Here is a 26,702-nt window from a genome sequence, read left to right as displayed (position 1 = left end):
CCCCTCCCTTGCCTTTCTCTCCCTCCCTCCCTCCCTCCTTCACTGTCTGTTATATACAAGAGAGTGCAGCCTGGAGAATACTGGGATGCACACTTCAATTTAGAAAGCATGAATAAACAATGGGGTTTCCATGTGCTGAAGAAATTTCCCCTGGCGACGTTCACTCACATACGATACAGCCGATACACTTGCACACGTGTGGAACTCGCGTTACTCTTTGGGGGCAGACACACAGTTCTGTGGAACGGATACTGACACAGATTTTTAGGTCTCATACATACTGACATGAAGTGAAGTATTTGTGAACACACACAGACACAATATCTTAACTTACCTCTAACTTTACCTTGCAGAGATACTGTGACACATATAAAGTCAAATGAAAAGATACTCACAAACACACAGACTCACACACACACTCTGTCTAGCAGACTTTGGCAACCACGGCTTTATGGGTGGTGATAGGGGGTACAAAATTACTTGCTCAGAGCAGAATATAGTGTCACAGTGAAAACTGCTGTGAACACAAATTTGGGTAATGGTCTTACACACAAATACACACACACACTGGAAGAGAGAGCACGCGCGCGAGAGAGAGATAGAGAGAGAGAAACACAAACAGCCTTAAAGTGCACCACGACAGATCTTTGTTACAATCTATTTGAAGCAGACTTTCCTCAAGAGAGCACTGGGACGGAAACAAACTGTTCCTGCTATAAAGCCTCCCTTGGTGCGCAAATTAGGATTAAAGACTCAGCATGAGTTTGAAGTCCCTATTTGGAGCGTGTGTGTATGTATGTGCATGAGCGAGTTAACAGTACTGTAATTTTATGTGTAAGATTTGCGTTCTTGAAAGAGTGTGAGTGTGTTTGTATGTGTCTGTCCCCCCCCCTCCTGGTCCCTTTTATTCTGTGAGCAAAAATAATGAGAACTTTATCTGCAGCTCCTGTGAGGCATGGGGCTCTGATTGAATGGGAGCAGAGTGTAACGGATGAGACTCGCGATAGTAGGCCGGCTATGTTACATTCAACCAGGTTGAGGCACTGCCAGCATTCTCTATGGGGAAACATGGATAGTGTGTTTCATGCCCAGCGCTGAGGGAGGTAATGGAATATGCTGTGTACCTGTGACAAATTGGGTTCTCTTGGGTTGTGAAGAATTCCATGTTGGTGATGATAATTACATTCACTATGTGTCTGAAAATAGGACATGGTGCAACACTGCACCACGCAACACTCATCAATGGTAGATCATGTGTGTGTTTAATGATTATTTAAGCAGTAAACCAACTAAGTATTTAAGATTCCGTAAACACACAACCTCAAACAAACATTTTCATCTGTACTTTTTTCTTTAAAAAACCACGATTAATATTTTTTCACCAGAAATATCCTTATAAAGGCAGACCTGAAAAATATGATGTCAGACTCAGTTTTGCATCCAGCAGATATTAAGGTAAGCCTTAAGGTAAAAATGTATGGGATTAATCAAATTAATTTAATTGTATTACGCCTCCTAAGTGTGGAACGTTGGCTCAGCTAGAGCTGAAACAGACTCTATTGCTGTATTTCTCTCGTGAAATCTTTTTATGATTATATTCAACAGTTTTATGTCATAGAAGTTATCCTTATACCAAGTCTTGTTTAATTGGCCTCCCTCACTTTTTATCTAGGGCCCAGAAAGAGATAAATACATTTTACCTGCTCATCTAAATGTTGGGAAAAGGATAAGAGAAGTTGCTTCGTCTAAAAATAAGCAAGTGTCAATTGTGAGTAGACATCAACATAACGTCGGCCTCCTGCACAAATGAACAGTCCTATAGGACGCGTACAAACAAACACAAACACACACACACACCGCGGACTGTAATCAAGTTGTATTCAAGAATTCACAACCTATAGATTCACAAAATAAATGCCATTATATAGCCTATATTTGCCCAAAGACATAGTAAAGAGACAGACCAATTGAATTATGGTTTGGTAGGTATATATTTTAGTTTGATTTAAATTTATTTTCAGTATTAAAACCATCATTTGGATTTTCAATTTATAAAAGTACTAATTTGAAATGTACATCCACCTTCTGTCCTTTATCTTTCCGTTCATACAGCAATATACAGAGAAAATTTGAATTTTTCTGGCATATTTCGAATAGTAAAATTAATCGTGATTAATCCACAGAATCCTGTGATTAATCTGATTAAAATTTGTAATCGTTTAACAGCCCTAATAATAAGGTATGGATTAAAATTAAAATAAACATTCTAAAAGGACATTTAGTTGCATGTATGCATTTTTACTTTCTTGAAAGGTGACATTGTCCTCTGTGTGTTGAACAGAGGAACATGACCTTAAGTCCATGATACACATTCTAAGCACATTAGAGAATGTATAATCGTATTCAGTTTCTTCCTTGTCTTCCTATGATACTCTCGTCTTCCGGTAAGCAGGGGTGTAAAGTAGCGAATTACATTTACTCGCGTTCCTGTAATTGAGTTGTTTTTTCGTGTACTTATAATTTTTTAAGTGATTTGTAAAACCTATACTTTGAGTATGTTTATTTTGAAGTATTGTACTTCGCTACATTTTATATCACCTGCGTTACTGAGTAAAAAAATAGATAGGCTAAAGGAGAGAAAAGAAAAGAAAAGAAATATCGCGGGGGGCTTTTATTTTTACGGCACAATACCGGAAACTAACACAGTGAATGATCGACAGGAGGAGAGAACACAATGTAACTAAATGCTAACAACAAACATTGCTTCCCTCTATCATTAGAAGAAAATAATCCTAGTTAAACTATCATTGTACCGCACGTGAAGACGTGAAGGCTTTTAAATGCAGCAAACCTTTCATCCAGCCGTGCGATCGGCCCCTCCCTCACGGCCTCACCTGATAGTTTAGCTTTCAGCTTAAAGCCCCTATCTCATTGGGCTGCGACTGTTTGCGACAAGTTGGAGACTGCATTCGCAAACGAGTCTCTAAACTGTCTCCAAACGTTCGCGGAGGTCTCAATTTCCTCGCATGAGTCGCAGAGCCGCGCAGTCTTGTCGCATAAATTTTGAACATGTTCAAAAAAAGTGTGCGACAAATCAGTCTCAAAATAGTCTCAGAGTTGTCGCAGGTGTGTCTCTCGCGTCGCAAACCCTTCTCAATTTAGTCTCCGCGAGTCAGAAAGTGCGAGAAGTGTGAGACAACTTTGCGAGGGTTTGGCGACATATGAAACTAAATTGCAACTGATTTGAGACAAAAAGGAGACTGACATTCCGTTCGTGCGACACTCGCCAGACGTTCGTGAGACATAAATGCGACCTTCCGGCAAAGACATTCGCAAACGTGTCGTGAGGAACCAACTCAGTGAGACTGCAAGTGAAAATTGTCGCAAATTGGCACATTTTGTCGCAATTTTGTGTCTCCAACTGGTCGCAAACAGTCGCAGCCCAGTGAGATAGGGGCTTAACAGTGCAGAGTAGGATGGAGATGGTGCGTGTTGCCGGTAGCTTGAAAAACTTCCAGAAGACGGCAGAAAGTCAGCCTTTGGTCTAGAAGAAGGGTAAAACTAATAGACTAAAATAATGTGCAAGATATGTTACGCGTGGACACGCGAGTCAGATGACATGCGCGACCGTGAGAGAGAGAGAGAGAAAAAAAGCCATATGCGACCCAGCTGAACCTCAAAACATCACGACCAATTAATTTACTCACTTTAAGTCGAATCCAAGTGGTCTATAACCAAGCAATAAAGGAATAAAAAACACAGGAAGTTTAAAGCTCCTTGACTCTTGCCACCACAACAGTCATCAATTAAGAACACTGTAGCCTACAATGCAACTTGCTTATCCAGCCAGCTCCATGAGATATAAATAAAATATGCTCTCACATTCTTGCAAGCAAAAGACGTTCCCTATCAACAAAATTTGCAACGGTTTATTTTGATTTTGATACTTATTTTATTCAATTATTAAAAATATGTTTTACTTATTTGCATTTTCCTTGTTTTCAGTTCAATTAGGATAGGTTTAAAGTCCAAAGTCATGGTTTCAAATGTTAAATAAGTGCATGTTGCAGTTCTTAAATCAATGAATAATTGTCTATAATAATTGTGATTACACAATGTCAATCAAAATAATCATGATTATGATTTTTGTCAAAATCGAGCAGCCTAACCTTGCAATGTCCATGGTTTAGATCAATTATACACTATTACATTATTAGAACTACAGCTGCAGTCTGTTTAGGTCTAAATTGTTTAGGACCGGTTAAATTCCCACATTAACAGACTATTTGCTCCATATTTGCTTATCTAAAGTATAATGACACATCCATACATGTGTGGTGACATGATTTGTTTAATTTGTGCACTTTAATTTGTAAAAGTGTTGCATTAATTAAACAAAACTAGTTTGAGATGTATATCCCCTTGTCTATATACAGTAGATAATGCCTTACACAGAAGAGACCCCTGCCCCCTCCCGCTGTTAAAAAGTAACTAGTAACTTGTACTTTAACTACATTTTAAATCAGCTACTTTTTCACTTTTACTTAAGTAGATTTTTATACCAGTACTTTTACTTTTTCTTAAGTAAAATTTCATCCAAGTAATCATACTTTTACTTGAGTAGAATATTTTTGTACTCTTTCCACCTCTGGCCCTAAGGTGTATGAGGTAGTTATGCCACTGATTAACCTCTTACAGAAACATTGCCTGTGAATTTATACAGTTGTGGCTTCCAGCAATCCAGGAGTATTGGAGTTTGACCCAATTCAGTTACTACCATTGTTTTGCTCTAATGTTGAATTTGTTATTACTTTGGTCATCTTTCAACTAAAATACCATTGTCAGGTCAAAATGTATATGTGTCCATTATTTTGGTTATTGACCAAATACTAATGACATTCCAGCCTCAATGATACTTTGTAGTTTGTTCTACTTAAGCATGTTAATAATATGCTAATACAACAAACGCTGATTGTGTCAAAGTAAAGGCTCACAGAGCTGCGAGCAATTCTGAAGTAACCCTTTTTGCTCCCTTCTGCTGTTTTGTCTTATTTGCTGAGCCACATACTGTAGCCTTAAAACAAATCATGTAGATTAACTGCCTTATTTTGACAGAACCAACAAATTGTAATGCTTCTGTAACATTTCTCTCTGTTAAGGGAACATAAGCCTCAGGCAACACATAGAGTGCTGTAGCATAGGTTAACGTTTCTTTACAATGCCCTTGGTAGGAGGTTGGGCGCCATGGGTAGATAATCTCACTGTGGTTCGCACACTATGCCATGAATAAGTCATCTCTTACCAATCCTCAAGTTCAAATGATTGAGAATTCACTTGCCTGCTGTAGCACAGGAACAACTGCCTTGTAGCAATTCTGATGCATATTAAAGTAGGGAGGTTTAATGGAATGAAGGAAAGGCGGTGCAGCATAAGCGGTGGTGGTTGGAGTATTTTTTAATGCCATCTCCCCCACCCACAATCATACACTTGCTATCAATAATCTTCCCCTGGCAGAGGTGTATTAGGAGATATTCACTGTGATTGGAACATTTATGTTTGCTCCTCTTTCAAAGGCAGTCGTTTTGGTTTACTCTCATGCTTTTCTGTCAGTGTCTTAGGCTGTTATGACATTTCATTTTTTCAATAATTCTATGTAGGGGAGAACGGGGTAATCTGAGCCACTTTTTACATTTGCTCCCCTCTAAGCGAGCTAAAATGATTTATCACTCAAATTGACACATTTCCCATTAATTCTAGATGTGTCCTAGAAATGGGCATTAGCAGAATTTTTTCAAGACAAAGGGCAGTGAAAATATGATTGTTTTAAAAAAAGTTGTCATGTGGCTCACTTTACCCCAGCTGTCGGGTAAACTGAGACAGACCAGAAAAATCAAGGGGGTAAAGTGAACCAGCTGGGGGTAAACTGATCCACTTACTTTTTCCACTCTGAAACTACCATAACAACACATATTGTAACAGTTAGAATCCTGAAAGCTAGCCACACATGCCAGAACTATTGTCTTACTAGTAAAAGAAAAAGAATGACGGGGTTTGGTCAATTAAGCAAAGCACATTTTCTAAACACTTGAAAGTAACTCTGAACAAAATCAAATACAACATATTATAATTCAAAAGGTTTTAATAAGATTCAAATGAAAGATAGAACCAGTTAGATTAGAACATAGTCTGGGGGTCAGAACACAGGACCCTTAGAGCCAGCTTGTGTCTGGGGGTCAAAGCATAGGAAAATCAGAACCAGCGAGAACAGCCTGGGACTCAGAACACAGGAGAAGACCCAACTGGATTATAACATCAGCCTGTCATACTCTACAACTAGGCCTACTCTACATTCCAGCCCTGAAGGTTACAGGGAAAGATGAGAAGGTGCTCTTTCCGTGTGGTTGCCCCAGGTCGTCTTCCTGGTGTATTTCCTTGGCATGATGGCTTTTCTACAATGTGTATGACATTAGATAAAACATATGTTATGTAATAAAATATGTTTAAGACTAAACGTAACTTGTGCCTCATGGTGGGTCATGGTGCCTCATCATTTGGCTCACTTTCCCCCACCACCTAGTCTGGCATTCCCAGACCTGCCACTAGGCGCTGGCAAATTAAATTTGCTGCGCGTGTTGGTCTGGACACGCTCCGTTGAAGCTTATCAAGAAAACCAGAAATCTGGCGGGCGCGCCAGAGCCCCTTATATGGTACTCTGGGGAGGACGTAACCGGATGACGACAGTGACGTGCATGCGACGTCGAAGCCGTGATAGTAAACATCAGAGATGGCTGCGGATATGTTGTGTGAGTTTGAGACTGCTTTGGCCTCGACCCTTAACGATTTGGAAGACTGCACTCAAATCTTTCATTAGTAAGTAAGTGGAATGTTCTATTTTGCCGACCGACAACGGCAAACGTTTAATTTAACAGTTTAACAGCTGTTCGCTAAACGAAAGGGGCTTACGTCGCCTTGTGCATTGCTCTGATTGGTTGTAGTGCTATCCAACTGCGTGCAGTGGCATTTGAAATGCACGAGTAGGAGCCGCCCCTTGAGTTGGAAATTACTATTAATCGTCGCCAGACCCTCTATCGTTCAAGATATCAGGGTCTGGATTTCCAGGCTACCCACCACCACAATTTGAGAAAAAACTACCTCTCTTAGCATTTCAGGCTAATCTTTAGCTAATATCATCACATGGTTTTTATATGTTGGTAGTTCATCAACACGTGTGATAGAAGTTTTTCTACGTGAATACATTTGCTTTGGCACAACAGTTGATTAAGTTGAAATTTACTTTTACATGCAAAATACCTATTTTGGTGAAAAAAACATGCTTACCACAGCACCATTAGGTCCTCTCTTTTAGGGCCATGAGGAAATGAGAAGGGCTTGAAAACATATATCTCACATGACCACAAATGTTTTCCGTTGCCTAGATACAGGGGGTGGCTCACATTACCCGATGCCTCAGATTCCCCCGTTCTCCCCTAATTCATTTTTACAGGTTCTCAGGGGCAAAGTGTGCCCACGTGAAGAGGGCTTTTGCCATTTGATGTCCTGTGATTTGTTAATGTATTTATTCTGGGTGCTGTAAGTGTCTTTAGAACCATCAGCTCGTAGTTATTCACTTCATCGTGTTGTGGAAATTACTATTCCACCGAATGCAGAGTGATTCACCGCCACACTTTTCATTAAAATAAGCCTATATAAAGGATGACCACAAAAGAAAGGGGGAGATGGGGAGATGTGGGGAGGGGGGAAACTGCGAAATAGTCTTTCCATCAGCAGGAGTTCTCATGAATATTGTAATTGTGTGGTTAAAGGAGCGGTTGTGAGCCACTGTGCTGTGATTGACTTTGAATGACTGCTGTCTCACCTTTTTGAATGAGTAGAACATGAACACTGGTGACAAAAAAAGGTCTTGTGAATACGACATGGAAGTCATACCATTCCTGCAGGCTACATGGGGAGATACAAAACAAAATCACACCTTCTATTTCATTCTCTTCCAGCGTAAAACTCCTATGGCCATTACTTGCTGATCTCTGCTGATTCGTTAATTTTTTTTGTATCAGACTTAACCACATGAACTGTGTGAACCCCATGAGATAGCTGTTCATGTAATGGAATGTAGTTATGCAGCATACCTACGGCAAATTAATCAGATCAAGCCAGCTGGGTTCCCAAAGAGAAGCCAAAGAGTCCACTTGCTCTTCCCCGGCCATCTCAACTCCTAATGTGGCTCACATTGTACAGAGAGCCCCTTCCAGTGTCGGGGAGCTTTCGGCATGAGCAATTGCCTGAATAACGCACCAATCGCCCAATTTCTCTTCTCTCCTGCAGGGCACTGATTTCACGCCGCTTATTGGCCCATTCAAGACCCAATCCCTGGTGAGTTACAGACACAGAACAAGCGACAAGAGAAAAGTTTCAACTTTTTCAAAATAGACATTGCTCTTCTGTCATGATGCCTTAGAGATAGTTTCTATATATTTGCTTTTTAACTTAGTGATGATTGTCACTGACTTTATTAAGCTGATTAGTCGCGCATTGTGTCAGCCTATTGCTGGAGACTCATGTGAATGGAACAGAATGCAATCTGAAGCAGTTTGTTATAAGCAGTGCTGATTAATGAAGCCCATTTATGAAATAATTAAGAACACAACAGTCACACAACCTGTCTCTGGCAAACATGTAAACTAGCTAAATTGCTGTGTAGCACATTAATAATAAAAAATAACAACTAAGATCATGTTCTTTATGCAAAGAAGGAAGATAAGCGGGAGGAAAAAACATCGTAAAGGGGACTTGTGCATATACATTTGGGTATAAGGTGCCTACCAACCCACAAACGCTGAAGTAAGACAACACAGTCAGTTTTTCTTCTGGGCTTTCCAGATCAGAAATTTTGTGAATCACATTTTTTGTGGATTGTTACAGTACATCCCAATTTTCCCTATATTAAGAATAGTACCAACACTGATCTCTGTTCTAGAACTAAGTTTTTGAAAGGTGCAGTGGACCCACTAGCACAACACACTGAAAGCCTGGCACCTGGACTGCTTTTTGTTGGCTGCACAGAGCAGCATACAAGCTTACATAAAGGCCCATCCTCAGAGGATAGAGGCGCTAAATGGATTGAGTTTATTGTTGATGGCAGCTCTTAGTGTGTGCTTTTGTCAGACATTTTTACCAACCCGTGACAGTATAACGCAGGACTCTGGAAGAGATTTCTACTGTCTGTGGCAGAACTGCAGATGAGGGAAATGTAAGTCTTTAAAAAAACAAAATAGCTGAGGTAAGAACTTTGATTTTTGCACATTTACATTTTTTTATTGATGTTACTTAATTTTTGATCCGGACTTCCATTGATGTTTTTAGTTTGTAAATTGAATACTTGTAAGATGTACTTCATATGATCAAAGCTCTTAAAACAGGAGTGAAAGGAGAGACAAGGTGTAGGGCATAGCTACATTATCCTGTTATAGGGAAAACTGTGTTACTCTTTTAAATTTGCACACTTTTTATCATGTGAACTTGGCTAAGCTATAAGCCATGAGCAGCTAGCTTCGTCATAGACTATTTTGTAATGTGATTTTTGCATGAATTACTGCTTCTTGTAAATGCAGTGTTTCTTGATAGATAACGGTCGGTCAACATGTGGAAAACAAAGAAACGTGAAAACTGGATATTATGACGTAATAAATTTGTATTTGCATAGCAACGTTATTTAACTTTGAAAAGCACCAAGCTTCTAGCTGGCTCATACCATAAGCTGCACTGAAGCTGTGGACGTTTTTTGTAAAGTTACACAAATACAACTATTCAGTCTCACAGATAAACTTGGTACAACTGCAGTCCTAGTATTAGTGGCAGTAGGGGTGTGAACGTTAACAGAAATGTCTAAACGGTTACATGACAGTAATTTTTTCGTGTATGCCATCAAAGTTAACCGTGGCGTCATTGTCGTGTACACGTGTACACCCTTAAGTGGCAATATTGCTGCTCTGTTGTAAATCCAGTGCGAAATACAGAAATACAGTCTCCGTTGTTATAGCCTTGCATTGTATTACAAACAGCACACAGTCTCACTTTTAGTACATTTTCAAGCTTTTGGTTTGTCACATTTCATTCAAAGTCCAATGGTCTGTGTAATCAGTTTGGTTCTTCATATGGATAACAACTGTGTTTGATTGTTTGTCTGTAGCTGTTGCCATAACTACACATGTTTGATGATGTAAAAATCATTACTCAATACAGGCCTGCATAATCACCGCATTTACCTGTCTGCAAGGCTGACCCACCTCAAAGACATACCAGACATACCAGTTAAGCTGAGGACCCTTCATCAGAAGGAAATGTTTCTAGCTCGCTATATCTCACTTCCTTTGATTTTACCAAACTGTTACATAATTTGGCAATTGGACCTATTAAGTCATACTGATGATTATTTTTTTAATGTCTGTTTCATTAAAAGAAAAATTATGTTACGGCCGTCGAGGCTGTTGTGTCCAGCAAAAACTTTGGTTTTGGCACAACCCTAGTTCCCTATGCTCCACGTCAAAACAAGAGGAGGAGGAGGAGGAAAGAATGCTCCCTATGACATTGCAGACTTGATCACAGCATTGACAGAATAAAAATAATTGTTGTAAGTTACTTTTTGTTGTTGGTCCATCATGTTGGTCTTCTGTTAATATCGTAATGCTTTAATATCCTTCATCAATATCAGCGCTGTGATCACTGCAACAATTTTAAATGCAATCTCCTAATCTTCTATTGTACATGGTCTTTCCATGAAAAACATGGCAGTGAAATTTGAAAATAACGCTGAATCTGCCATGTTTTACAGATATTCCGATTGACCTGATAAAGGTGTTCGGGACCAACCAGACTCTTCTCTCAGTATGAAAAAAACAGAAGAGGGGGAAGTTGTTACTGGGCAGGTTCTTCAGTCAAGTGACAGCCTGAATACAACAGCAGTGTCCAGCAGCAACAAGTAAGTCTTCATTATGCTTCATTACCAGCTGACACAACCTCTGTAAAAAAAAACCCTCCATAGAGTACGTAACCATTGTGACATTGTAGCGACGGGACACAGTGTAGCGCAGTTACGGCCGCCCATATGTGGCTCGTTCAGCGGCCAGAAACAAGGAAAGAACAACACAAACACTGGAATTGAAGCTCAAACAATGACATTAATTTATTATCTCAATCCCGAACACAAACACAACTGTTTAACACAACAAAAATGGAGGAAGCCTATAACAGCCACAGTTGGACTGTTTGACCCAGGACTTCCTCCTCCTAACCTAAAAGAAACCACCCATAACTATAAAAAAACAAGGACAAACCTAACTAACAGTTTGATAAGCCAAAGAACTCAAAACAAATAGACACGAGCTGCATGTCAACGGCCAGGAACTGTCCACTGTGAGAGACCGCTATGGGAAACAGGCCATGCCTTAGTGGCAGTAGCGCCACTCCCCGAATTAGGACACCTGAGAGAGAGAGAGAGAGAGAGAGAGAGAGAGAGAAGATGAGGGAACAGTTGGAAAGAGCAGAAAGAACACCCGCCCCAAAAAATGGAACAAAGGGAAAAAACGCCACAAATTAAACAGAAACTGTTTTCTAAACACAATACACTTAACCCTTGCTGTGGTGAGCCTTACGTGGTGGTTTATCTCTCAGACGGAAATTATGTTTCTGTCCACCAATCAACAGAGTGCAGTGTATAACTAGACCCTTTTGGGACTGCTACTTTTGGGACAGCTACTTTTGACAGTAGGTTTGGCCCGCTTCTTTTGGCTTTTCATTTGCCAAAAGTTGGGTAGGGTCCGGAAATAAGTGCGCCTAATTGCTCTAAGCAGCTCCTATTTTCAGTACTCCTCCGTTGGGGTACCTGCCGTCTGAAAGGGTGCTGAAAAGGTGGAGCTACACACTGCCGTCCGTTGATTGGTCGAAAGAATAATTTCCGCATTAAATCGCTGTGTGTATTCACCTTGGCAAGAGTGGAGAGAGTCTTGTGCTTTGCGAAAAATGTTGGGGCAGCACTCTGTTTATTGTGTAGTGTTTTTCCTCTTCATTAAATTATTCACTGGGCTGCACTCACGTACCTATAAAGGCTACACTGTGTCTAGCTGCTACGATGTCACCAGTTAGTCTGCAGCTGCCGCGGCCAGCGCTGTTCACTGTTGGCTTGCACCAAGCCATCTCTGTGCATAAATTCACCGGCGTAATACGCCAACAATACGAGGGGAATAAATATATAAGCGACTGGTTTGGCCAAGCAAAAACGAGAGACCGCTGGCTTGACCACAGTTGTTCCACAGCCTGATACTTTGACCCATATTCTAGCGGCGGCTATCGCCATCCAGCCTAAACCCTGCCCTACCAGTAAGGGTAGGGTCGGTGGTGGAAACACCACCCATATTCTTAAAAGCGAGCTGTACCGCTATGAGCCGCTCCTACCCGACCCGCTCTGCTCGGTGAAAACGAGGCATAAGTGGAAACGTGGCTTAACTACCAGTGGGTGAAAAGGATAGAAAATGGGCGATGATTACTTATTTTCTTTTATTTACAGTATTATATATAACCCGCAAAAAAACTGTTTTTAGGAGACACCAAAAATACCAATTTAAACCTAAAGTTAGCAAAATGTATCACTTTTTAACTTTCCCTAAAAAAAAATCGACTTATGAGACAAATATTTAATTGGTTGTTGGATTGGAGCCTGGCATGTTTCTAACAACACTCATTATAAGAATAGCAGTAACTACAATAAAACAGTTGGATTTCATTATAATAACAGCAATTATGGATTAATCCAAAAGGACTCTCGAGCCAGTTAGTTTGAAGGGGAATTGGCCTAAGTCATTATAGGCACTTTACTCTCACATCCCTGGAGTAAAGATTTTCTTCAATTACATCAGACTACATTACTTTTGCAACCAAGACAACAGTTCAATACTTGATAAATATATTTCATTTTGAATTGTTATCCATTCATATTTTGAGTTTATGAGACTTATAAAGGCTTGGCCACACAAACTGTTTTATGCTTGGGTTAAAGGCAGTAGCAGCCAGTATAAAACTCCAGGCTTATCTTTTCAGTAACAACATTAATGAATCAAGGATTACAAGAGTTCAAGAGAAGGAAAACACCATCATTGTGGTGGGTCTTAAAAGTCTTAGCCAACACAGGTTGCAAATTGCTTAAGAAATTTCTCATACAAAATTGATTAAATTTCTTTCCCACTAATGCAGCATCTGATTCCTTATGCCCTTTGATATATTTTGATCCATATTTAAATATCTCCATACTAAATTTTACTTTATCAGGAACCGATTATGAACTCGTATTCCAAACAAATCTTTCAAAAACTTAAGATTTCAACCAAGTTACTTCATCCAATAAAATCTTAGAACAACCTACGCAGTTAACTCTAGCCATGAATTTGTGGGATTCAAGCCAATTTAGCATCAAATGAATTTAATTCTGAGCCCATAGATATTACAGGCATATGTTACGACCATCCGCTCGAACCACATGAAATCGCGTTTAGTTGCGGCACACGCTTATGAATTCAGACATCGATGTCAGTGTCTCAGAGGTCTTGAAGTGATCTGATTTACATTCTAACATTCTTTTGCTTTTTCCTCTGATGTACAGACTTACAAAATGCAGGCAAGGACATCCAAATCCACTGCCAAACAAACTCAAAAGTACATTGGTGTATATGCAAGATTAAATAAATGTATACATACAAATTAGCACATGTATGTGAGAAGAAAGTGTTTTGATGTTTGCATGCATTCCCTTGGATCTGCGGAAAAAATACTTGGAATTCTGTTAATATTCAGCACTAGGCTTGGAGAAAGCCTCATGTCTATGCTTAGTGTCTGCACTGTGCACACTGCATGACAATTAGTGCCTTATATAACCACTTATAGAGACACTCACACATATGTGCACCATAAACAAGCAAAATGAGGAACATACAGTACACTCACACACATTCATGTGTAGAAATGCAAATTTGGACCTTCTTTACAATTTTGACATACACACTGATAAAAACATAAATATACACTGCAATTACACTTTATACCTTTTTCTATCCTGTCGGAACATTTTCTTTTGTGTGTGATTATATTTGTCCTTAACATTGGTAAATGACCACTAGGGACCCAAACATCCCCATATACAAAATGTTTATGTTTGTTAATATATCCTACCTTAAACCCTTACACTCTGCCTACTTAAAGTATTGCCTTTCTGTCCTTGGTGGCTGCTGCCGTGATGGTTGAGGTAATGAGATGTTCGACTTTCTTAACACACACAGTGTAGCCCATCACCAATCCCAATAAAAACTGAGAGCTGTAAATCCGGGGACCGGTCTAACCTTTGCTCCAGGCATGCCATCAGCATATTAGCACAAATGCCTGTGCGTATATATTTGTATATATTTCTTATTGGTGTATATAGGAATGTGAGCATTCTTCCAGCCCCTCAGTGTTTGCTTGTATCCTGTCTGTGATTGAAGTAAAGGCTCAGTTACCCCTTCTGAGAGGATGCCAATCAGTTCACTCGATGAAAAGAAAGTATCTGAGTTTGATGGTGCGAGACTGAGGTAAAAGGGGGGCTATTGATGGGTAGAAATGCCTGTAAAGGTATGGGGGTGAGGACAAGAGGAATCGGTGAGATGGACCTGTGGGGAGACTGCTTCTGTTCCCTTGGTGATCTGAGTATTTTTTGTTAGCTGGAAATGCTGATGTGTTAGCAATGATTAGTCTCGCTATGAGACTATGAGGTTTGTGTTTGATGAAGCAGTAAAAATATGTTATATATAAAAACTGTCCTACCTTAGGAAGTGTTGGATTCATCTTCATTTTGTCCTTCTGAAAACTTGTATATGTTCATGCATCCCTATATTACTCTATCAAAAGCTATTATTGCTATTTTGGTTCACCAATGAGGTTTCTAAAAATTAGATCTAGGGATAAGTATTGAATTGCTAAGAGCACCACCGAGAAGCAATCCATTGGCCTTGAATGAACATATTCACCGGAAAGTGACAGATCAAATCCAATTGCCTATTTTCTGACTTTAGACAGTGTCTTATTCAAATCAAAAAGGTAAGAGTTCAACAAAAGTTTGACGGCAGGATGATTTTTCACTAATGAATAAGTAACAGAATGTAGAAGCACTGCAGAATGTGACTCAGGAGAAACCCACGATTCCATGTGTATACAGCATGAACACACTCAATGAAAAGGCAGGGAGTCGGGCCATGATTTGTTCGTTAATTGTAAAGTGTGCTAATTCTCTCATCGTTAAAAAGGACATAGGGGAGAATGGGGTAATCTGAGCCACTTTTTACATTTGCTCCCCTCTAAGCGAGCTAAAATGATTTATCACTCAAATGTACACATTTCCCATTAATTCAGGATGTTTCCTAGAAATGGGCATTAGCAGAATTAGCAGAAAAGACAAAGGGCAGTGAAAATATGATTGTTTTAAAAAACTTTACCCCATGCTGTGGGGTAAACTGATCCACTTTTTTTTCACTCTGAAACTACCATAACAACACATATTGTAAGCTAGCCACACATTCCAGAACTAATGTCGGACTAGTACAAGAATGATGGGGTTTGGTCAATTAAGCAAAGCAAATTTTCTAAACACTTGAAAGTAACTCTGTACAAAATCAAATACAACATATTACAATTCAAAAGGTTTTAATAAGATTCAAATGAAAGATAGGACCAGTTAGATTAGAACACAGTCTGGGGGTCAGAAGACAGGACCCTTAGAGCCAGCTTGTGTCTGGGGGTCAAAGCATAGGAAAATCAGAACCAGCGAGAACAACCTGGGACTCAGAACACAGGAGAAGACCCAACTGGATTATATCATCAGCCTGTCATACTCTACAACTAGGCCTACTCTACATTCCAGCCCTGAAGGTTACAGGGAAAGATGAGAAGGTGCTCTTTCCGTGTGGTTGCCCCAGGTCATCTTCCTGGTGTATTTCCTTAGCATGATAGCTTTTCTACAATGTGTATGACATTAAAATAAAACATATGTTATGTAATATTACATTAAAATATGTTTAAGACTAAACTTAACTTGTGCCTCATGGTGGGGGAAAGTGAGACAGTGTCTCACTTTCCCCCACATCATTTGGCTCACTTTCCCCTACCACCACAATTTGAGAAAAAACTACCTCTCTTAGCATTTCAGGCTAATCTTTAGCTAATATCATCACATGGTTTTTATATGTTGGTAGTTCATCAACACGTATGATAGGAGTTTTTATACGTGAATACATTTGCTTGTGCACAACAGTTGATGAAGTTGACGGCAAGAACATTTTGGTGAAAAAAACATGCTTACCACAGCACCATGGTCCTCTCTTTCAGGGCCACGGGGAAATGAGAGGGGCTTGAAAACATATATCTCACATAACCAAAAATGTTTTCCGTTGCCTAGATACAGGGGGTGGCTCACATTACCCGATGCCTCAGATTCCCCTGTTCTCCCCTACATTGTATTCAATACGAGACTATGAGGTATAGAGGGAAATAAGAAAACTTTATGACATTAATCAAAATTTTAGCAAAAATGTTTTTACAGGTTCTCAAAGGTACTTAAAGGTTTAAGTTAAATCACTGGATTTTTTTCAAAAATATTTGTCATCTTAAGAGGGCACCATTTGAATGCTTTTACACATTATAGAGCAGACAATTGTTTTGCTGGCTTGGAAAAAACATTTGAAATGCAAATCAATGTTTCAAATGAAGCTGACCCTTTCATATTTAGCACACACATTATCTAATCGCTATTTGATTTCACATGCGGGAGCATATCTAAGTGAAATCAAATAATCTTTTTAAACTCCCCCACTACCCCAAACATTAGCCAATATATTCTAAGGCAGGGGGCTGAGTAGACTACTAATGTGCTGGCAATTGAGATCTTAAGTGTCCTTTCACACTCTAATCAAATTGATAAGGTGGTCCTACTGCAAGGGCAATCTTGCTGTCCTCTGCTTTGAAAAAAATCCTTTAGTTTAATAAGCCTTTAGTTTCTCTATCTCTTTTCTCTGTCTATACATCTCTGCCAGTGTGCCAGTTCAATTCAGTTGGAATGGAATCAATTATGTCTAAATGACATTAATGCTTGTACCTTTAATGCTGAAATGATTATATGACACATTCTAATAGTAACATAATATTCATAACATACTGTATACAAACAATAACATATTGACTGATAATGCTTAAATAGATACTGTTTATTGTAATGAAGCAAATGGAAAAACACATACATGTGTATATATATATACATATATATATATTTTCTTTTCCTTCTGTATCCATCCCATCCCCCTCTCCACTCTCTTTCCTCCTCATTTTCTCTATCTTTCTACTCTCATGAATTTCTCTAAGGTCTACTAAGTCTCTAATCGTCGGTCTCTGTTGTTCTAAGATAAAGCCACCTTTCCGTGTTTGAGATCAAAGAGTGAGTTTGCATAATGGAATGAAAGAACACTGAATGTGATAGCATAAAGCAGAAAAGTAGGGGACTGTGGATACAGTTGAATAATCTAAAATTAAATGGTGACACTTTCCCTGAACCCTCTTTTAAGAATCTTTTTATATGCCTGGCTAACCATGACCAAGTAAATCTTACAAACAGTAAAACTGTTGTCCTCATTCATTGCTTCCAATATATGCTATTTGCGGAAAACTTCTAATGCGTTACATCTAACATATTTAGTTGATTACAAATTTCCATAATTTCTTTATGGGTAACATCTTCCTGGTTTATGGAGAGCAGCAGTTTTCTTTGTCAGTAGTCAGCACACCTTTAGACAAGTTTAACAACTCCAGCTAACATAATATGTTCTGTTTTGTTCTTCTCTTCAAATCTATGCAAATCGACAGATTGAAATTCCAGCTGTTAGTAAATAACACTGTCCTGTGGATCAAAGGCCCTCTTCAGTTTAATATATTGCATTGCTCAAAACGGCTCTCATGTTGATATCTTAACAGAATGCATTGAGAGAAATTGTTGTTCTACAGAAAATGGAAATTAGAATTTAGTTGAATACATTGGTAAATAAGCAGGGGTTAACAGGTTATATTCTGCCTCAAGTATCATCTATCTTTGTCCTTGGTAGGCATTCACAGCATTCAGTTGATATTAGAATTTGTGTGGTTGCATGAGTGACGTGTACTGTGAGGACACATATCCTAAGAGCATAAAAAGTAGACCTGCATAACAAAAATAAAACAAAAAATAGCTTTGGCATAGCATTTCTTTCTAAATATGCATAGGCACAATGTTAATACATCACTATAATTCACTGCAATACAACAATTGGTCATGTTTTTTATTTATTGTTGGTTAGTTGCTTAATCAGAATTTCATTAGTTTACATCTTAATGACGGACAAACTGAAGTTTGTAAAATGAATTATTTGGGTCTTATGAACAAATGATTGAACACCTATTTAGATTTGAATTTGGTTGAAAATAGAATATGTTTATTGGATGGATTATCTTGCATGCATAGTCTTTGTTGGTCACTGTACTGTTAATAGGAGCTGAACAAGACAAGTGGAGAATTTCCTGTTAAGTTGGCTTCAGTAAGCAAGCTATTGTTGTGTTCAAGGTCACTACTGTGTTTGTTCTATTAGTCAGGTATATTTATTATATCTGCAACCCTCTTTTCAACATTAATTTGTTTATTTATCCTGATAAAAGAATCAGTTTGAGCATTAAAACAAAAACAATCTGTGTTCTGAGTCTGATACTTCTTGAAGGGCCCGGTATGCTTAAAACAAATAATGGGACATGTTGCTGGAACTACATCTGAAGGCAGAAGTGTTTGTAGCTGTTCCGAATAAATGTAGGTGTAGTTGGAAAAAAATGTACACTGTTCAACAATGAACATTGGTCAAAGTATCAGTCTTCCGCAGAAGTGTCCAAATCTTTTTCACTGAGGGCCAAATACTGAAAATATACCATGGGCTGGGCCATTCACTGGAGGTGAAATTTATCGAAATCAATTAAAATATAGCAAAATCAATTAAATGTTAATATATTTTGCTTGACAATTGAATATGCTTAAAGAAAAGAAAAAAAAATTGTACAACTGTCAATGCCATTATCCATTACGCTATCTGGGCATGAAGAAGGTTTGACTTTTTTCTCATTCAAATTCCCATCTACAGCTTATTTTTCTTCTTTTTGGACTGAAGGGCCGTATTCCATTCTATTTTTAGAATTTGCTGCAGGCCAATTAAAAATGGTTCGCAGGCCACAGTTGGCACACAGGCCCTGGTTTGGAAACCCCTGGTCTACACTATTGCCTCGTTTCCACCGAGTAGAGCGGGTCGGGTCGGACCGGCTCAGAGCAGGACAGCTCGCTTCTAAGAATCTCGGTGGTGTTTCCATCGCCGACCCTACCCTTACTGGTAGAGCGGGGTTTAGGCTGGATGATAGCCGCCGCCAGAACATGGATCAAACTATCGGGCTGTGGAACAACTGTGGTCAAGCCAGCAGTCTCTCGTTTTTTCTTTGTCAAACCGACCACTTCTTAATTTATTCCGCCCGTGAGCGTATTACGCAGGTAAATGCACAAAGACGGCTCGGTGCAAACCGACAGAGACAGTGGCCCTCATTTATCAAACTTGCTTGGAAACAGGTGCAGATTCTGGTGCAAATACCTCCGTATGCCAGGTATCGCGTGGGATTTATCAAACAGTCGTATCTCGCCAATCTCAGCGTACGCCAGGCCATTATTGATAAATGCGGCGGCTGAAAACAATCATATCACGCCCCTATATTTTCTCAGTTTAGAGGCCTCGCCCAGGTTTTACGACATGGATATGCACATTACGGCACAGAAGAGGAACTTCTGAAGTAGAAATTGACAGAATAACAGCGACAGTAGAAAAAAAGAGTTTCATTTCGGAGCATACAAGCGGCATCAAAGAACGACAGAAGGAGCAGTTAGCAAGGAAATACAGTATCTCACAAAAGTGAGTACACCCCTCACATTTCTTCAAATATTTCATTACATCTTTCCATGGGACAACCCTGAATAAATTACACTTTGATACAATGTTAAGTAGTCAGTTTACTTGTATAACTAAATAAATAAATGTACTGTCCCCTCAAAATAACTCGACACACAGCCAATAATGTCTAAACTGCTGGCAACAAAAGTGAGTACACCCCTAAGAAAAAAATTCTAAATTGGGCCCAAAGTGTCAACATTTTGTTTTGCCATCATTATTTTCCAGCACTGCCTTAACCCTCTTGGGCATGGAGTTCACCAGAGCTTCACAGGTTGCCACTGGAATCCTCTTCCACCCATTCATGGCAACATCAAGGAGCTGGTGGATATTTGAGTCCTTGCGCTCCTCCATCTCCCGTTTGAGGATGCCCCAAAGATGCTCAATAGGTTTTAGGTCTAGAGACATGCTTGGCCAGTCCATAACCTCTACCCTCAGCTTCTTTAGCAAGCCAGTGGTCGTTCGGAGGTGTGTTTGGGGTCGTTATCATGTTGCAGTACTGCCCTGCGGCCCAATTTATGAAGAGAGGGGATCATGCTCTGCTTCAGTATGTCACAGTACATGTTAGAATTCAATGAACTGTAGATCCCCAGTGCTGGCAGCACTCATGCAGCCCCAGACCATGACACTCCAACCACCATGCTTGACTATAGGCAAGACACACTTGTCTTTGTACTCCTCACCTGGTTGCCGCCCCACAATCTTAACACCATCTGAACCAAATAAATGTATCTTGGTCTCATCAGACCACAGGACATGGTTGCAGTAATCCATGTCCGTAGTCTGCTTGTCTTCAGCAAACTTTTTGTGGGGTTTCTTGTGCATCACCTTTAGAATAGGCTTTCTTCTGGGACAACAGCCATGCAGACCAGTATGATGCAGTGTGTGGCGTATGGTCTGAGCACTGCCAGGTTGACCCCCCACCCCTTCAAGCCCCTCAGCAATGCTGGCAGCACTCATACGTCTGTTTTCCAAAGCCAACCTCTGTGTATGACGCTGACCACGTGCACTCAACCTTCGTAAACTGGGCCGCAGGGCAGTATTGCAACATGATAACGACCCCAAACACACCTCCAAGACGACCAGTGGCTTGATAAAAAAGCTGAGGGTAAAGGTGATGGACTGGCCAAGCATGTCTCCAGACCTAAACCCTATTGAGCATCTTTGGGGCATCCTCAAACGGAAGGTGGAGGAGCGCAAAGTCTCTAATATCCACCAGCTCTGTGATGTCGTCATGAATGGGTGGAAGAGGGTTCCAGTTGCAACCTGTGAAGCTCTGGTGAACTACATGCCCAAGAGGGTTAAGGCAGTGCTGGAAAATAATGGTGGCCACACAAAATAATGACACTTTGGGCCCAATTTGGAAAAAAATTCTTAGGGGTGTACTCACTTTTGTTGCCAGCAGCTTAGACATTAATGGCTGTGTGTCGAGTTATTTTGAGGGGACAGTAAATTTACACTGTTATACAAGCTGTACACTGACTACTTAACATTGTATCAAAGTGTCATTTATTCAGTGTTGTCCCATGGAAAAATATAATGAAATATTTGAAGAAATGTGAGGGGTGTACTCACTTCTGTGAGATACTGTAACTGCTGCGGTCAACAGCGTTGGTGTTGACAACAAACGATCTCCAGCTGAGGATTTTGCATTTGAGGTTTACATCAGTAGGCTATCGCTCAAATGCTATAAAACAGCATATACAATTATATGTCGCCATTTCTTTACATAGATTAAGAAAAAGTGGTCTGACTCAAAAATTGCCACTCAAAAAAGCGTGTTGCTGTTCTGAAATGCAACCAACTGGGGGTGCGGGCATAATATATCCTAAGTGGTAGAGGAGAAAAAGACACACCAACTGTCCGATAATGGTCCCCATAAAAGAAATACACGTCTGCAGAGATTTGAATGATTAGAATGTATTGGCCCTTTTAGATAGCACTACTCAAAAAAACACATTTTGCGTTTTACTGTATGACAGCATGCGCTTGGCACGAGTGGTCAGCCCGGCCGTCAGCTGCACAAGCCGACCCGGCAACGATCAGCTGTGAGAGCGCCCACTGTCCTGCTCCACCAGCAGATCGGAAAAACGTGCCGGTTAACGGTGGAAATAAATCGCTCGCTTAAGCGATCAACGACACATTAAAAGAGGAACTAACATCTAAAAAGTGCGTCAAATAAATAAAATGTTAAGCTGAATGTTGTGCCGTGTATTTTTTATCATAAAGAGCAGTGTAGGCCTACTACATATTTAATACTTAGGCTAACATTTTGAATGAATGCAACCCCCGTGCCTCAGTGTCCACCCAGCTGCTCCAAGACGGAGACAACTGCCCTTACGCAGTCCCATGCAGCACTCCTAAGTGGCCGGTGTGCGCACTATTGAATCAGCTCTCCTACTCAGTTGCACACCATAAGCTGCACATTTTTAAGTGATTAATATCTTTATTTCGGTCTGAGCAAACACTGCATTTGTATTATCTTCTAATAATTGTCCAACAAAGTCATCGGCTACCCGGCACAGCCTGCACTGCGAGTCCATGCTGTTTACAAACTTGCGTACACGAGCTGAGAGCTGGCGTGGGATTTGAGCGTATCCTACGCTCACGTCCATATTGATAAATGCAGAGGTTTGTGTGGAAATGTGCGTACACCCACTTTTCTGGGCTAGCTGCGGGAGACGTGACATCGTAGCAGTGGGACAAAGTGTAGCCTACTGATTAATTTAATGACGAGGAAAAACACCACACGATATCCATATGTTTGGATATAAAAAAAAATCATTTAAATGACCGACATTTAGTTAATTCCTATAATTTCCAATTTTTAATATTCCCAAAATTCCCGAGCGAAGGTTCCCGTGGAAAGTTTCCGGTAATTTACCGGAAACTTTCTACCCCTTTGCAACCCTAATTATAACATAAATATAGGGTTGCAATCTGACGTTAGCATACCAACACCTACATTATATGATGACGTTTTTTTCTATGCCATTGGAAGTGCTGTGAACCATATTTCTCAATTGTTAATGGGCTACTGTCAGACATGTTGGAAAGAGTCATACTGTAAGTCTCCTAGGGCAATGAGTAGTCGTTTGATTAAGAACGTGAATGTGCCAACAAATAATGTTGTCCTGGGGCCAAAAAACAAAACATTTAAATTCATAGTATACACAAAGAAGTTGAGCACAACTGTCACTGAGAAAGTCTTCCAATTAAATCTTACTAAAAAGGCCATCTTGGCTCCACCTTACCCCCCTTTTTAACGTATATTAAAACTATCGTAACAGAATATAACTTGTGACTCAGGGCCAGCATATTTACCTTCACCTTATCTCTTGCTGTAACGGATCATCACCTTCTTGGTAAAAAGCCTCTCTGTCCATATCTGGCGCCTGCTAGCAAATAGATGACGATCTCAGTGCAACTCAGCTGAGTGGTTTATTTTCCATTCATTGGCACCGAAGCAATGTACCGATGTGCAAAGTAATACCTGTTATGGGATATGGCGGTTTTCCCCTAGTCCAACACTTAAGTGTCTCCACAGCTGAATGTCAGCCACGCTGTGAACTTATAGTAGCACAGACAGGAGTGGTAAAAAGAGAGAATTAGAAAAAACGGTTGCTACTGTGAGTGAAACTTGACAGAATAAAAATGACCAACATCCAGATGCTTAATCCAAATGAACTTGAACGGGTACATTTTTATTTTTTTTGCACTCGGTGGTATTTTATAATCAAGACAGTTTTATGTCGAAAAAAAAAAAGATTGCAATAACGGCGGTAACTCTATCGACAATTTAAAACATCCCCCTATTCCATCCTCCCTCGTTTATCTCCTTTTCTTCTTCAGTCTCCACTCTCATCTATTTTCCTCTTTTCTCTCCTCACTCTTGTGATCATCCTTTTGCTATTCCCTCAATTGTTCCAGCTTAATGAGCTTTTCTCTTTCACTTTTTTCATTTGTCAGTATGTCTATCTGTCTGCCTCAGCCCCCACCTTCCTTTTCCATCTCTCTACACCATCTCTAGAGGCTTTTCTTTTAAAGGGGACATATTATGAAAAACCAAACATTGCCGGTGTTTGGGCACACTGTTTAGGTTATTGGCGTCCCTACCAGCACACACAATCTTCAAAAAGACAAATATGTCAGTTTCTTCTGGGACACTTATTTCGAAAAGGGGGGGATTTGAAGGTTTCTTCCAAAAAACACCGACTGATGACGAAATCGGTCGGTTTTCATTATCATAAATACTCCCACGGGAAAGCTCACCAGAAACTCGGCAGTTGATTGGCAAATCAAGACGCCCTGTTGGTAACCACACACACCTGGCTGAGCCTCCACTCACTCATGCAACAACAGAGGAGAAGTAAGCTGCAGTGTGAGCTCAACCTCAAGCTACCATCACACCCCAGCCTCGAAGCACACTAGGGCTGAATGGATTTACTTCATTTTTTGTTAGGCTATCTCCAGCAAAGGTTTGCAATCTGTTAGTGTGATCAAAGCCTTTTTACTGGAGTGTGGAGGAGACTGTGCCAGGAAGACTGAGAGACACCATCCGTCCGAAATGTAAGTAGTCCTATTTTAAAAATAATTCTGTCCGTTTGTTAGTTCAATGTCTGTAATGTGCTTTATTTTATCCCTCCTATAATAACCAACACCGACTGAAATGAGAGAATGCGGGGTTTAGTCGTTAGCATTAGCGCCCGCTAGCTTTATGCTAACGGGCGCTAATGCTAGCTCAGCTGTGATTCTTTTGCAGTGACTATTATTTGGCTCTTTTGTGAGCTCACGTTAGTCCTGCCGTGACAGCCCCTGAGTGAAAAACAGACGGTGAAACTGTAGGGTGTGTTGGAAACTGAAGAGTATTTATTTAATAGCTTCATCCTGCTACCTGCTAGCTGTCTGATTGTATAGCTCAAGTACACACTGCAATAAGTCTGCGGACAGTGTGTAGTTAGGGTGACCAGATCCCAATTCACCAGATGTGGGACAAAGACTACGTTTGTGCGGGAGAATGCGGGACAAAGTGCCGTTTTTTTTAAGCAAAATAAACCTGTAGTACAAGCAGCAATAGGCCTATTACATGATCTCCAGTGTAATGTACACATAGACAGGAATACTGTAAGTTGTCTCTGCTGGTGTTTGTTTCCTGTCCATTATATTTCAAAAAGCACACAGTATCACTCAGAACTTGTTGCTTATCGAGCCAGGGCTGTACTGAATTTGTTGTAGCTTTGCCATAACAGATGTATGATGTAGGCCTATACATGTCAGCTAGGCTACATGATGTAACATTGAATGTGCCATGTTTTACAGGTGTCTGAGTGACCTGATGGAGCCGGAGCCACCAAGACCGTCACACTATCCGTTCCTTCAGAGGAGGATGTGTTCACTGGGTGGGACAGGTGGTCTTCTTCAAGGCCCAACAACAACTGGACAGTTACATAAAAGTTATGGCTTTGCTTCTGTTTGATATGTACACTTCATATTTTCATTCCACTGGCTATGAATAAACTGCTTTATTTTTAAGGATGTTTTTGGTCTTTTTAAAATGTAATGATACCGTTTTATCAGAAAAAATCTTCAGCGAGATGAAAATGTGAGTTTCAAGTAATCCTTTACTACAGGTAGCAAACAGTGACAGTAAGCCACACAATACATTTTTTAACGGTAACTTTATTATGAATGAGTGATCACAATACAAATGATACATTATCTACTAGATATTGAAATGTTGTCAGATAATTTGCAGCTCTGACAAACCTAAAGCATAATTATTTCAACCATACATTTTACAAAAGATAATGCCTTTCCAGTGAATCTTGACATGATTCAGGATACATTCTTTTCCATTATGGTTACTGTACATTTTTACATGTCAACTCAGTATCGGTTCACAACCAAAGCTTTTTCACTCCACTGGGCTGTAGATCATTCCACAGACCTGTAAAGACAAATGTAAAACAAGGTGTATGTTACCAGTTTAGAGAGTTTATGCATAAATACTTGGCTCAAATTATGTTATTGACTGTGACATAATTAAACAGTATTTACCTGAGGATAATGTCAGGGAAATCAGAAATCTTGATGCCATTTTCACAGTTTTCAGCTCAGACTCCTGTCTGAACAGGTTCAGTTGTACATCTTTTAGTTTAGAACTGGTTAGTGTGCCGGTATTTGTGGTAGAAATTAAGCTAAACATGTTTACATTGGTCTCCATGCTGCATTGGCCAAAAGTAAACAAAACTGACAGCTGGGCGTGTGCCATGCCCATGTAGGTAGGTATAGAGTAAATGAGCAGGGCGGTGCATGCACGCCCATGTAGATCTGACCAGTCAGAGCAGACTAGTATTCTTGCGAAGGGGGGTAAGCTGTCAAAACCTACCTTTTGAGATAGAGGGCAGAGAAGGCTGGAAAAGGCGATGAATAAATGGGAAATGGTAGAAAACTATTGGGTCTTTTGAACAATAAACCATGAAAACCTTTTCTAGTAGACCTTGGAAATACACCTTTAAAACTGAGATTTTGCATAATATGTCCCCTTTAAAGCAATAATAACTCTGTCTGCTATTGCATTAGCAACCGGTCTAATAACCTTACCCCCAACAAATCTCA

This window comes from Ammodytes marinus (assembly GCF_949987685.1).
Source record: "Ammodytes marinus genome assembly, chromosome: 22".
NCBI lineage: Eukaryota > Metazoa > Chordata > Actinopteri > Uranoscopiformes > Ammodytidae > Ammodytes > Ammodytes marinus.
This window is presented reverse-complemented; position numbering follows the sequence as displayed.